Raw genomic sequence first — 12,736 nt, forward strand, 5'->3', positions numbered from 1 at the left:
GTGAGGAGGGCAGGATGTTTATAGTCTAGCAGGGTTTTGATGGAAAAAAATCAACTTATTTTTTTTCAAAAACTGTTATATGTCTTTCAGTGTATGGCAGTTCCCTTGCTGTCAGTTAAAAACTTGATCAGTTCAAGAACTCAACCTTTAAGACATGAGAAAACATAGGGTCTTTCCTTCCCAGCTTAGCTACACTTTATTTCTTAGAATCATGGAATTGTTAGGGTTGGAAAGGACCTTAAGACCATCCAGTTCCAACCCCCTGCCATGGGCACCTCACACCAGACCATGTTGCCCAGGGTTCTGCCCAACCTGACATAATGACATAAAATAAAATTAGGAAAAACTTAAAAAAAGAGAGACCAGTGGTAGAACTAGGGAGCACACTGAAGGTTACCTTACAAGAGCTGCAGCAGGTTTTAGGAGTAGTTTGTTATTTTTTACAACCAAATCTGACACCTTTCTCTAGCTCTACTCTGGATTTATAATTTCTTATGAAAGGAAGAGTATAATTTTCTGCTTGAATGCTCTGAAAGTGTTCACTTATTTGTAAAAATAAGTATGTGCATTATCCAGAAAGAAGTACTTAGGTTTTTATTTTCTGACAAAATGTCATGGAGAATCATTGCCCATTTCCACATTCTGTTTGTATGTTCTCTCAACATGAGAATGAACTAAAACTGTAGATAAATAGAAGCATCAGAGAAAGCATGAGATGCTCAAACTCTGTGTCAGTTAAGAAGAATAATTTCCATGAGCTATAGCCTCAAACAAAGTAACCCCAGTGTATGAATCATATGGACAATGCGTGAATTAAACAAGTGGATGAGTTGAGTTTTAGAAATGCTTGATTCCCCTCGACTCCACCCTACCATTATCCTAGTTCTTGCATCCTTTTAAGGTGCTTTTATATTTAATCCCTTAGCAATTTAAATGGAACTTATTTCAGGGCTGATTATTATATACTTATCCTGAGATTATAATGGATTCAATAAACAAACAAAAGAAGTAGATGGTACTTTAACTCTGTGAACAAATACTTCAGCCATTTGACTTGTTTCAGCTTGGGATGCCTGCATGGATTCCCCCCTAAAAGTAAACAAATGTTCATTGAAATCAGATGTAGCAACTGATTTGGAAAGTAATAGTTATTAAAATGGTTCTTGGGCCTTTTAGTCTTTGGGGAATTCCTGTTCATGTCTAAATGAGAGATGCCAACTCTGCAGGATTCTTACATTCTTCCAGTGCTCTGGAATATCATTCATGTGGTTTGATTGACTTTCAGGCTTAAGTGCACATGGGGAGGGTTTTTATTTGTGTAGTATTAACAAATACATATTTCTGCCACTTTATGTTATGATGAAGCTGTAAAGAATTTGGAAAAACAAACTTCTCTGAAGGCACACTGTCAGTGTGATACAGATACTAAACCTGAGGGCATTCTGCTTGAGGCTGTAGCTTGTATGTAACGTTCATTTTAATAGGTATTGGGTTTGAAAAGTTTGTAATTTCTTTGAAATTTCAGTTTAGGTATCATACTCATTCTGACCTCGGGTTGTGCAGAAGAGATCTCATTAATTAGTTTATTCTGAGATACCTGAACACATCCCTTTATGTTCACAGCCTATAAGGCTGTTCCTAATACCTTGTTCTGCATCTCTGCTGCTTATGTAGAAGTGAGTTAACAATGTAAATAGAAACACTAGAGGCCATACAAACAGAATTATGTATGTACTTTTTTCTTTCAAATAAGAAAGATTTCATGAAAAGAAAGCGTAATTACGCTTTTAATTTCCTCTGAGTTAGACGATATTTTCTGTAAAAGTTTATTCAACCTTTTGGGAAGGGAGGAAGTTATTACATTATTCCTCTAAGAGACGGAGAAGGCTTGGGAACAATACAGTAAGTCTCATTTTCATAAATGTCTGATTACACTTTGGGTCCTTTTTTGACATGAAATAATTTCAGAACATGCAGATACTCCACACATCATCTTTACGGAGGAAAAAGCTCCTCTAAACCTATGCCACAGAAACACTTGACCTTTTTCAAACACAAATCTTCAGGAGGAGTGGAGAGGGTGAAGATCAGGAAAGAGCATACTTTGGGTTGGAAGAGACAGGAACCATGGAGAGGTGGTATGGACAGAAAAAGCAAAACCTTTAAATGTTTTCTGAATAAACATTTCTGAATAAACACAGCATGGGTCATCATTTGAAAGGTTTAGGATATGTAGATACTAAAAGGAAAATATTTGAATTGGGAAAATACAGGCTGTCTGACCTTAGTGTTCTACCTTCTTGCAGGTCTTGTTTCTTGTATTAGATTATAGCCCTTGTTTTGCAAGTGCTCCCTATGTCCAAACACTCTGTGATTTTTACTGCTGAACACCAAATTTATACAGGTGATAGTGGGAACACATCTGTATATATAGAGTACAAGATACTAAAATTGTTCAATAGCCCAGTTTACCTGAGCTGTATAGTAACTGCTCAAAAAAAACAATTTATTTTTTTTTCCTCTTAATACATGGCTTTATTTTATTATACTATAATTTTGGGAGAAAAAAAAATCAGTATGATGGCTTTTTCATGGAAACTGGCCCGGCGAGTCTGCCATAACCTCTCTGAATGGGCCTTACAGTATAGTAATATGAGAAAATCTTGCTTTTTAGAAGCTACTACCTGTAGTCAACTCTGACATTACTCATTCAATCCTTAAGGAATCTTTTAAATCTCTATTACTTTTTGCTGATTATGTTTTCTGATGCATGTGTCTAATGCTTCAGGAATTACTATAGCCGTCTGGTCTAAGCAGTAACCAGTTTATGACAGCTGTATCTTACCAGTCAAAGTGTCACTACCACGAAGTGTCTCATTTCTGTGTAACGAGATTGAACTTTCAGTGAAAAAAACTGTTATATGTATCTTTTCTTTTCCTTCCTTCCTTCCTTAACTAGAAATGAAAACAGTTGAAAAACAACTGAATTCTGATAAATATTCATCAGAATTTGAAACCTGAAGCTGATATTTTTGTGTATAGAAAATAAGATGTTATCTGGAGCACGAAACTGCAAGTTAGCAAATATACAGTTGTCGCAAGTTTCATAAACGGGATAGGGTTACGTTATGTTTGAGTTAAATAACAATGTTCAATAACACCGCATAAATAACAAATCATTTATGCAGCTGAGACCCCTGAAAAATTCAATATTTTAATTCAGTAATTACTCAAAAATAAACAATCCCTGGTATTTTTTTGTGCCACATCTTTGTCATCTATGACGAGAATAACAAGAATGTCATATCTATATTAGTAATGATTCGTTTGATGGATAAATGTTGTGGAATATCAGATACTGAACTACTCAACCATACTTTATCATATCTCATTTGAGTTTTTGGTTGTCTGGGTTTCAGATTCTTCTGAAAGCAGCATCACAGGTTTGGGTCTGGTTATGACAGAAGTGCTCAGACAGAGGAAAGCAGGTGACAGCTCTCCACATTTTTTGTTTGCTTGCTTTTTTTGTGTTTATTTTGTAGTTTTATACTTTTGCTGAATCCATATTCTTTTAGGACTGTGCTTTTTCGTAATAGCAAATCAAATTGAAATGTCTGGACTAAGACCGAGTTTTGGACTAACTTCTTCATCTGGAGACTCAATTGCAAATGAAACTCGGTATGGGCTTATTGTTGTCCATGTGAAGCGTATGTTTTTCAACTCAGAACTGTAATTAGCCAATTCAGCAAATTCAGTGCAGCTGATGTTCAAGATGGGATGAGGTGTGGACAAAAAGCCCTTAGGTAATCTTATCTGTTCTTGATCTTTTCTTGCCTGTGAAAACTGTCAGGTTAAATTTGGGCTGGCAAACTTCAAGACAGTAAAGGCAGCCAAGCTCTGTAATGCTACCAAGGAGTAAAGTACCCACAGAAAAGTACATCACAGTAGGGCTCAGTGAACTTCCTGATACAGAACTTGGATTTATTATAACTTTTATGGCTTTACAATATATTGAAATTCAGTCTCTAGTGAATATGCAGGAAGGCAAACTTAAATCATCATGACTTCCTTTAATTCCAGATGGTTTCTGTAGGCTTCTGAGATTTACCTTCAACATAAGAGTGTATTTGTAGTTTTAAAATTTATCATAACAATTGTTTTTGCTACTGGCTTTGGAAAAGTACTGTAGTTTCTTTTGTGCAATGGGAATACAAGGAAGTGTATTATATCAGTTCTATAAAACCTAAGCTCCTATCCAAAGCTCCATTAGTCTTTTCTTTAGGAAAAAAAAGGGAGGTCCAGAAAAAATACTAGGTCTGATCTACACACTGTGGAGCAAAGTCTTGTGTAACCAAACGGCTGGTTTATGCTGCCATTGTTGAAACTGGCATGCATGAGTCTTAATTTCTCTCTCTTTTCTCCCTTTCCCACTTTGATTTCTGGTGTGAAAGTTAGTATTTCAGAACATTCATTAAATCCAGAATGACCTTTCTTTTTATTTTCATGGTTTAATTAAAACTTTTAGAAATTAATATTCCTCTGTGAAGTACTACTCTTTGATGGGTGTAGTATGTTAAACGTATAAACGGTATTGTGTTTGTAATATTTTGAGTGCACTTGCTTGAGATTGAAGCCCTACAGGGTACAATAAAGATACCCCTGAAATTGTAATTAATCACAGGGAGTGCTTCTAGGTGTATAGGTAGTTTTAGGGGTCATCATATTAATTCAACAGAGTCCAGATTAAATACAAGTAATAAAAAAAAATAATGGGACTATCACTAATGATTTAGTGTTTTGCCTTAAATTTGTTGTTCACTTATTCATGATGATTGCTAAGAATTTTAAACCCCCACAATTACTGGAATCAATATTCTAAAGCTTTTTACACCCCCCTGATAATAGTTACATTATAACTTTCTGATTATCTGGAAAGGAAGCCTTAATTACTTCTTGTTGTTGTTCTGTGGGGTTTTCTCGTTTGTGTTGTGTTGCGGTTGTTGATTTTCTTTTTGACGGAGAGTACTTTCTGAATGTGGAATTTGTTTAGGAAAATGTCTGAAAAAGCAGGGTGAAAATAAGCTACATAGAGACTTTTCTATTCTTACTTCAGCATTGTATTGTAAAGTTGCAACATTTGCTATTTTAAAAATCACATTAAGCAGTGCCTAGAAATACCTGCAATTGGAATTTAGGAACTTCTGGAAAGGCAAATGTGATGCTGTTTTTTCTGACATGTAATGAACTTCAGTAGCTGTTTCTGATTTTTCTCTCCAGTTTGCAAACAAATGCAGAGTGTGAAGTGCGCTCTGGCTTTGCTATTATCAAGTAGATTGCTACTAAATCATGCTTCTCATGACGTGGCCTTGTAAGTATAGAGCTCTTCAGTTACAGTTTAATAGTGCAATCAAGTGAGCTGCAAGTCACATTGGAATTTTCTCTGTACCTACTCTTGAGATCAGAATCTTGGGCTAGAGACACTCTCAGTACATGTGATAAGAGCAGAGAATGAGGGGAGACGGATCACTACATTACTTCCTTCATGTTATTTTTGGATATGACTAGCATTCCTCCCCTTACACACACCCTCTTTTCTCCCCTGCCCCCATCTCTTACATGCATTACAAGCTCATACAAACACTATCACGTACTCCGAAGCAAAAGCAAGAGCGACAGTTGGACTGAAGCCAGAGGACTTAAACTCCGCTTCCTCATTGCCAGCAGGCTTTGTTCTTTGGAATCAGTCAGAACCAGGGAGAACGTCTTCACTGCCGATCGTGAGTGGCTGGAATTTGTCAACTTGGCTGTCTATTAATTTTTTCTGTGCTCTTCTGCGAACTAGGCTGAATTTAGAACAGCAAAGCTAAGAGATGGGGGTAGTCAAGAAATAAAGGATCCAGAGGCCAGCTTTTTTGAGGGGGTGGGTTCCATCTCTTCTGCAACGGTAAGTGCCAGCATTAAATGTGTATAAAGATGCAAGGAACAATAAGGTGCTCTAGCTGTTTTACTACAATAGAGGAGGGGGAAAAAGTACATGATTGAATCATACAGCGTGTGCTCAGTTATGGTGGTTTCAGAATAGCGCCTAGCAGTAAAATATTCCTCATTTCTCCCTTTTCATAAAGCACTGTAAGAATTTATGTATTTTAGCAAAATTCCTGAGTACCTGTACAATTTCCAAATGTCTTTATTATCAGGTTGTCTGTAAATCTGTTTTTTCTTAAACCGCATATAGTACAGAGTAACTTTAACTAGCAGAGTAACCCGTTTGCTCTAAGTGCAAGATCTGAACCTGGGAAGTATCACAGAGGATACAAATAGAACTGAAGTTCAGGGGCATGGGGGAGTGAAAAGGGATGAGATGCTTCCTAAGACTGTTCAGGTTATAGGAACCAAAAATAAACTTGTTTTAAATGATTGGCATTCATTCAGAGCACACACACCTCCTCCCCTCCACAGCATTAGGAGCCAGGGGAATCTGTGTTTAAAAACAAAAAGCTTTAAGGGTCTACTGTTCTAGGGCATGCAAGTGAAAGCTAATGTACAGTAGAAAAGAGTGTATGCTTGCATAAATGACTCAGATTGAGGAGAGGAATTGCAAAAAGAAACTTGGTTTTCTTCCAATAAAATTATTTAGTTGGTCTTGCTTTATAGAAGTGTTAATACTGCTGCCTTTTAAGTTTGCTAGCAGAATGGTTTGTTTTGTCTCAAGATCCTTTTTTTATATCTTCCTGTCTTGTCTTTAGAAAAAGTTTTATAGTGATCAGCACAACGGCAGGTTAACCCAAATGCCTTGCTTTCAGAAATGCCATCTAGCTGTCAAAGGAAATTCACTGTTGGGACCCATTTGTTTTAAAGTTACTGATAAGCCCTGCTATCAGCATGCTATTATGTCTTGCTGCATGGGTTATCTTAATAAAGTGATAAATAACAAACCCTTGAAATCCAAAAGTTCAACTGTGTAATTAATTTGACAAAGGGGGAAAGACCAGATGATTGAATGTATAACAACAGAGCTGAAAAGAGGAAAGCTTTCCTTTCTCTTTCCTTAACTCTGGCTTCATCAGGTACTTCAAATAGTTATTCACCTATTTTGTGTCAACAGGGTACCCTCCCCTTACCACCTGATTAACTGCTGGTTATCAGGGTGAATCTAATCACATGAAAAATATGCTGAATGAGCAAATGGGTGATTGTGCCAAGTATAGCAGGCATAGTCCATTAACTGTTTGTCTGAGATCTGCAAGTTTGGGTTTTTTCTAATTCAGGAACAAAAGCTCTTCCATTCTTTCTCCCTTCATTTGGAAGAATACTCTGTGTGGTAACTGGTAAAAGTGATCCACCAAATTCTGTTACTATGAAACAACTGCAAAATAGTGCTCAGCAGGGTAGTGTGCAATATGTTAGGATATTGGGGATGTTTAGTACGCATTTTGTTTGCCATGTATTAAGGCACTTCTTTCTATAGCAGCTACTGGCTCTATTTATGGCAAGTTATTCACTGGACTGGAATTGCACACTAGAACTAGTGAAGATTCTTTTTCAGAGCTAAAAATGGAATAGTGTTTTCCTGAGTTGGGCTCCCCCCTGCTGATGGCACCATGTCAGGTTGCCTCAGCAGCTGCTTTCAGTTTCACAATTTACATGGGTGCTATAATGACATTTTTCCTCACTGATGTGGTGGAAAAATTTTTATGCTGTTTTTTCTTCTTTGATATTTTAAAGCATATTTTCTGCTGACATGTGAGGTTTGGCTATGAGTTCAGAGATGGACCTGTACCAAACCCCTGGATTCAAACATCCATGAAGTATGAAAAGGTTAATAACTGGATCAAAACATCTTGGGTCTGGCCTATTCCTGTTTTACATATGCATCACTTTGGCTGCATGTTTAAATTAGTTTTTGAGGTGATTAAAACTGAAAGAAATCTTCCAGGCTGCAGACGGACCTTTAAAGAAGTGGCATTTAAAAATCTTGCAGTTAGTCAAGGAAAGCTTGCCCATTTGCTGCTTAAACTTGACTTGTATGATCCCTCAAGAAACTGCATTCACCTTCCTCTATTATAACTTTAGGTGTAAGTAGTATTTTGGAACTCCTTCCAAAATGTGCTGAGTAAGCCAAGGTGCCTGGTGCTTGTTGTTCCTGTTTGCTTGAGGGAGCAGTGGAGAAGGCTAGCAGCGTATATCCAGGTAATGCAGGTACCTCAAAGGGATTTTTTGATCTGACCTGCCTATAAGCTTTTAACAACATGCCATATACCTACTCATCTGTGCAAAAAGTTATGGTAGCCTGCGGTAAGAAATACTGAAGTGCAGTGTAAGGGGATGCACAGATTGTTACTGAAATCGTGGTTATTCTGCTTTTTTAATTGACCAACCTCTCCAAGTCTGGCTTGCTTAATGGATTCAATAGCTCCTGTGAATACAATTACACGTCTTTGCCAGCTGCCTGTGGTATCTCCATCTGCTTCAGCAAGAAAAGCTGTTCTTTGGCTGCATTGGCTCGCTGTGGTCTGTGGTGCACAGCACTGATTTATTAGGCAGTAGTTGCATTTTTTTTCCCTTTTTCCTTGAATGATTGAACTGTGATGTCACTTTTTGTCTTGGCTTTAACTTTTTAAAGAACATTTTTTTTTGCTGCAGACTATTGTCTTAGCACTAGAGAAGTGGGAAATGTGTTCATTGCAGAGCAACTCTGTCTACCCCAGCACATTCCAGGGCCACCGAATCATTTGTGGTGAGTGTGATTCAGATCTGGTTAAGATGATTTAAAAGAGAGGTTATGGGCATACTGGAGTTGTGCATTTAAGAAAATACAGTGAGTTTTTTACTGCCTGATTGAGACCACATGGCTCCAACTTAGACCTTTTTTTCCCTTTTTTTTTTTTTAATGTGGAAATTGTTGGCTGGATGTACTCAAACGATTATTTTTTTTTTTTTTTTTTAATTGCCTAGAGGCTGAGGGTTGGGATCATTGTATTTAATGGTAAGGTCAAGGTTAAAACAAATAGTTTTTAATGTTCCTTTGAATAAAAGGAGGAATGGCCTCTTTTGTGTATTTTGCAGAGAATACAAACATGCCTCTCTTAAATGAGAGCAAATGTATCTCAGGAATTCTTCTGGATATTACAGGGTAATTAGTGTCCTGATTTGAGAGAGAGGAAGAAGGACAGAGATAAGGGAAGATCTCCGTAAATCATGGTAAATATGTTCCATTCCAAAGGCATTATGGAACGTAGGAAAAGTAAAAGGGAAGGACAATGACCGTTTTATTGTATACAGTTTAATTACTTCTCTCACAGTTAGCATTTTGGGCTGCTCTTAAGAGGAATGAAAGAGTCTTATTAAACACTCATAAATTGTTGTAATCATCAAGAACAAGGTGTATCCCTAATCAGAGGGATGAGATGGTGATAACCTGTATTGTAGGCACTTCGTACTATTCTTTTTATTCCTGTTGTAATTCTGAAATAGGTTATCAGAGCTTGTTCTTCCATCAGTACTCTCATAGTTCTTTCTTCTCATTATATCCTTTCTCCCATAAAGTGATTCATAGCACTGGATATAAGACTTTCATCCAAATCTTCTTCAAATGTGAGTATTAGATGATAAATGGCTTTTGTATAGATACTTTCTAAATGGGAAAACAAGTCCATGGAATTTTAAATGTAGAAAACAGACCAAAGTTATACCATTGAAAGCTGCTGTTTATTGTTGCCACTGGTTGGAAGATGAAGTAAAGATGCAGAACAGTTCCTACAGTAGTTCCGCATACACAGTAATTTATCTGGAAATAACATATAAGTATTATTCTAGAACAGCAAATTCAGTAAACAACAATGATAAGCTTTTACTGTCTTTGATTATTGGGACAGTAAACTTTGCTGGCAGAAACAAGCAAAAAAGAGTGATCAGTCATATAGCTGGGTATATCCTTTCAAACTAGTTTCTTGCTTAACATTGCTTGTCTTTCTAATTTCCAGGGCACACGTGAACTTTGTTCTTAGCTTAAAAAAAGGATCAAAACTGAAGAAAAAACCCCAACCTTTACCCAGGGTTCACAAATCACTGTTAGTTAATTTCTGCCTCATGGAAACTACAGTGTAAATGTTTAAAATTTACATGCAGCTTTCTGTAGCTTTGAAGTGCACAATGCAGATGGGAAAGCTATTAGTATTTCAGAATAACGGCTGTGAGAACTAACCAGAGGTCAGAATGTATACTACAGGGCCTTGACATTCCTGCCTCTTACGTTAATGTGTTGTGTCACTGTTCAGTTTTACTGTTAATGCACACGAAATATGTAGAAGCAACCTGAACTGGTTTTATAGTAGACAATCTTAATTGTAGTGTGGAAGAAACAGTACAGTTTTTTTACAAAAAAAAAAAAAAAAAAAGGAAACATAGCCTTTACGGTGCCCATGTTCGACAAATTCCAGAGCCCCTCAGATCAACTGAAACAGAGGTGGTAAGATTCTGCTACATAGTAAAGATGGGAATATCTCTCTCTATTTCTTCATGTAAAGACTGGAATTCTGTTCTTTGAGACACATCTCAAGGCCAGCTTTGTTAGGGCTGCTGAGGGTGTGCAGGTATTAACCTGTGACTAGATTGACATTTGTCATTATTCTCAAATGTAATGACTACTTAAATGTTTTTTCTGACTGTAATGTTGATGCAATCTGCATTGCAGTGCTCATATGTAAAATAGATCCTCTCTCTTTAGTCAGTTTTTCAAGCAGTGGAAAGAGGCATGATGCAGAAGAACTGGAAATAAGGATCAAGGAGCTCCAGGATTTACATGGGCCACAGCAAGCATACGTAAATCCTTGTTTTTGCAAAAAGGAGTGGACTTTAAAGCAATCTTGAGTGTTGACTGTCAATCTGTGGATTCCTGTGGAATTTTTGATTTTCCAGTAAAACCTGCTTTTGATACTGTTTCATGTTTCAGTTTTCATAACGGCTGTGAGGCATGGTGTTGAGGCATGGCTGGCTAGATCACTGTATGTTGGTAGGTGGGGAGAATCTTGAAAGTGATGAATGTTTGGAGTAAGCAGTCACTAGCCATAGATACACAGGCAGTGACCAAGACACAAAGCAAGGATACATGCACACTTTTGGATCATACTGTATTGATAGCTGTCAATGATGGATATAAGTTTGTCTGATAAGCCTGAAATCAAAGTCTCAAGTGAGAACCGTGCTGTGTTGTAGCTAGTGAGAGTGTGTGAAGGTACTTTAACTGATAGCTGAACAGGTAGCATAAGTTAATTGTTATTAATCAGGCAAAGGTGATACCTGCGATTCATGTCTGGTTTAAGTGGTGAATGTAATCCTCCTCTAAAGAGAGTCCTTGTGGATTTTGAAATGCACATGAATGCAGCAGTTCACCTAATGATAGGTACCTATTTGCATAAACCAAGTTGGTCACATTTTGGCTGTTACGTAATTTCTGTAAAGGGATGCTATGTATAAGGATGCTGAGGAAATGGTGGCATAAGTTTTGCTGCCTTGGGAGAACTGAGGCTTTGAGGACCGGCACTTTTCCTTCCCCCACCCTTTCCTTCCTCTTATCTGCTGTTTCAGCTAGACCTTCTCATATAACACACTCTAAATCTGTCCTAAGACACCGCAGATGTTATCTGGGAGTCCAGAGTCTTGAATTTTATTTTAGCTGTTTCAATGGGAGCTTTTTGTGATGTCTGTTATTGTACTTACCTCTGAGGTAGGATATAAGGAAACAGCATGGCAAAGAGAAGTACAGTTACTTGTAAAAATGGTAGCTGTTACACAGAGATCAGGCCTTTTTCTTTTTCTTTTTTTTCACCAGCAACTGTGGAAAATGTATTTGATAATATTACATTATGAATCAGAACAGGTATAATCAGTATTGCGGATGCAGTGTTATGCTAGTTAATGTTGGAAAATAATTCAGAAAGCGTTCAGTTTCAGTCCAGACCTGTAGGCTCAGAAACTATTAAACATGTTACAAATGTGTTTGCAAAAGGTCTGAAGTTCTCTGTCTCTTATGGATATTAAACTATTATTGAAATAAAGTCAATTTTTAGATTGTTTGTTGTATTTCAATGATTATACAGGTGACCTCAGATCTAGGTTCAATAATTTCTTCTGCTGAATTTCTCTTTAATTAGTTTTCTCAAAATTTTCCAGTTGTACTTATATAAGAAAGTAGTCAGCGTCACTGAGTCTGAATTACAAATTAAAGAATGCAAGCAAAATAGTAAGAATTAGCTGTATGAAGGAGACTTCAGCGTATTTGGCAAAGACTGTGTCCATAAGTTAAGAAAAACTTTCACCAAAAACTTAACCATTTAAAAATGGTTAAATAGCAATAATGCAGCAAATCAGCTGCGTTATTTCTGAGACTTGATTCTTTAACTTCTGTCAAGCAAAAGTGAAGAAGTTCAAAATAGGTAAAACTTAAGAAAACACTATATAGAAAGAAAAAGAATTGAACTTGAATGATCAGAATTTCTGCATTTGCTTATTGTTTTAGGCATTACTAAAGAAAAACGTTCAAACCACAAAATTGTCAAGACTCCAAAATGCAGAATACTCTTTATTTACAACGTTTTGATTTAATTTATGAACAAGAAAATATTAGAAAATTGTTGATTAAAAAGCAAACAAACAAACCAAACCCCAAGAACCAAAATGTAAGTGCTTACCACTGATTTATTTTTGGAAAACAAGAAGACATGTTTTTTTTTTTCTG

General features: G+C 36.8%; 1 protein-coding gene across 4 annotated transcripts in view; it reads left to right on the top strand.

Moving 5' to 3' along the window:
* PALLD (palladin, cytoskeletal associated protein) overlaps positions 1–12,736 on the top strand; it is a 194,993-nt gene that overhangs the window by 44,315 nt on the left and 137,942 nt on the right. The window contains exon 1 of one of the 4 annotated variants that reach the window (XM_062619963.1): positions 8,650–8,737. The exons of the other annotated variants lie outside the window; for them this stretch is intronic. The gene's annotated coding sequence lies outside the window, so the exon portion shown is untranslated. Of the gene's footprint in view, positions 1–8,649; positions 8,738–12,736 lie in introns of those variants that run through there. 4 annotated transcript variants of the gene reach the window in all.

This window comes from Pezoporus occidentalis, unplaced genomic scaffold (assembly GCF_034315485.1).
Source record: "Pezoporus occidentalis ecotype Australia unplaced genomic scaffold, CSIRO_AGI_Poc_V1 ctg1, whole genome shotgun sequence".
Classification (NCBI taxonomy): domain Eukaryota; kingdom Metazoa; phylum Chordata; class Aves; order Psittaciformes; family Psittacidae; genus Pezoporus; species Pezoporus occidentalis.